This window comes from Elephantulus edwardii, unplaced genomic scaffold, assembly GCF_000299155.1.
Source record: "Elephantulus edwardii isolate Elephantulus edwardi_28Jun2011 unplaced genomic scaffold, EleEdw1.0 scaffold00026, whole genome shotgun sequence".
In the NCBI taxonomy this organism is placed as follows: domain Eukaryota; kingdom Metazoa; phylum Chordata; class Mammalia; order Macroscelidea; family Macroscelididae; genus Elephantulus; species Elephantulus edwardii.
In genome coordinates, this window is record NW_006399776.1 from 19,258,659 (window position 1) to 19,260,772 (window position 2,114).

Below are 2,114 nucleotides of genomic sequence, written 5' to 3' on the forward strand. Positions count from 1 at the left end.
TTGAGAGAACATACAGTAATTGTTCTTGTAGAAGTGACTTTTTTCATGAAACACAGTCACTCATTAATGTATAAGGCATTTAGAAATCAGAGATAAATGTGAATATTTTGTCCTTAAAGAGTTTAAATCATATAATCAAGTGACTATAATAAAGCATTTGTATGCAAGCAAAATACTGCCGAAGATCATTCAAAAATGGCTAGAATAGTACATAGATAGGGAACTGCCAGAAGTTCAAACTGGATTTAGAAGAGGCTGTAGCACCAGGGATATCATTGCTGATGCCAGATGGATCCTGGCTAAAAGTAAGGAATACCAGAAGAATGTCTATTTGTGCTTTAATGACTATGCAAAGGCTTTGATTGTGTGGATCATGACAAGTTGTAGCTGACAAAAAGAAAATACAAGTTGTGGCTGACATTGAAAAGAATGGGAATTCCACAGCACTTAATTTTGCTCACACAGAACCTGTATCTGGACTGGGAGGCTGTTGTGTAAATAGAGCAAGGGAATACTGCATGATTTAAAATTGAGAAGGGATTGCATCTGGGTTGTATTCCCTCTACATACCTATTCATTCTGTATGCTGAGCAAATTATCTAAGAAGCTGGACTCTATGAAGAAGAATGTGGTATCAGGATTGGAGGGAGACTCATCAATAACCTGTGTAATGCAGATGACACAACATTACTTGCTGAAAGTGAGGAGACTTAAAGCACTTGTTGCAGAAGATCAAGGAATGCAGCCATCAGTATGGATTACATCTCAATGTCAGCAAAACAAAGATTCTTACCACTCGACCAAGAGGCAGTGTCATGATGGATGGAGAGGAGATTGAAACTGTGAATAGCTTCATCTTGCTTGGACCCACAATAAACACCCTTACTACCAGCAGTGAGGAAATAAGGAGACAACAACAACATAATAAATACATAAAATGCTATAGCATTTCCTAAACATTTTTTTCCTTTAATACTTTCCTTCATCTTAGATGCACTGTTTTACATTTCACATCACACTCACAAATAGCTACCACTACACTGTAATTGAGCTCTTGTGGCCTAGTGGCAAAGAAGCTGTGCTGCATTCTCAAAGGCACATGGTTTGAGGTCACCAGGTGCTTCTTCGAGACCACTAGCTGTTCCACAGGAAAAGGTTGGGCTATCTCCTCTTTCATGATTAACTGCCTCTGAAAACCCGCTGGAGGGTCAGCTATGCATCGGTTCCAACATGACGGTACACAACAACAACACTTTGTTATTAAGAGCTCTAATGGCCTAGTGGTAAGGAGTTGCATTGAATGGTAAGGAGTTCCAATATTCCAGGGTAGATGGTGAAACATTGTCTCACAAACTTTGGGAGTGTTGTTATGAGGAGCCAAAGGCAGGCAGTTCAAATCCCCCAGTTTCTCAGTAGAAGAAAGATGAGTAATCTCTTCCCATGTGATTTACAGCCTCTGAAAACTCACTGAGGGTCAGCTTTGAGTTGGCTCTGATGTGATGGTGCATGAAACAATATTGTTATTATACCCTAACACCATCCATACCTCAACTTGTTGTGCTATTGCTGTGTTGCTATGATGCTGGAAGTGATTCCACTTAAATACCAGCAGGGTCCATGAATTTAATTTTGTCTCCTTAAAATGCATGCATTGCACTGGGAAAGTCTGCAGTTAGGGGCCTCTCCAAATTATTGAGCAATATTGATGTTAGTTTGAGGATGAAGGTGCGTCTGATTCAGACCATGATCTTTCTGATCACTTGCTGTGCATCTGAGACCTGAAAGATAAATGAGGATGACAGGAAAAGAATTGATGCCTTTGAATTGTGGTGTTGGAGAAGGGCACTGAACATCCCATGGACAACCAAGAGAACAAACAGATATGTCTTGGAGAGGGTGCAGTGGGACTCTTTGGAGGCAAGAATGATGAGGCTTCACCAGCCATAATTCGGACATATTGTTAAGAGGTTCTATTCCTCGGAAAGGGACATGATGTTGTGAAGGGTGGAGGATTGACAAAGGAGAGGAAGACCCTCAACCAGGTGGACTGACACAGTGACTGCTATAATGGACTCTTGTGTGTCAGGAAGTGTGAGGATGGCTCAGGACATGAC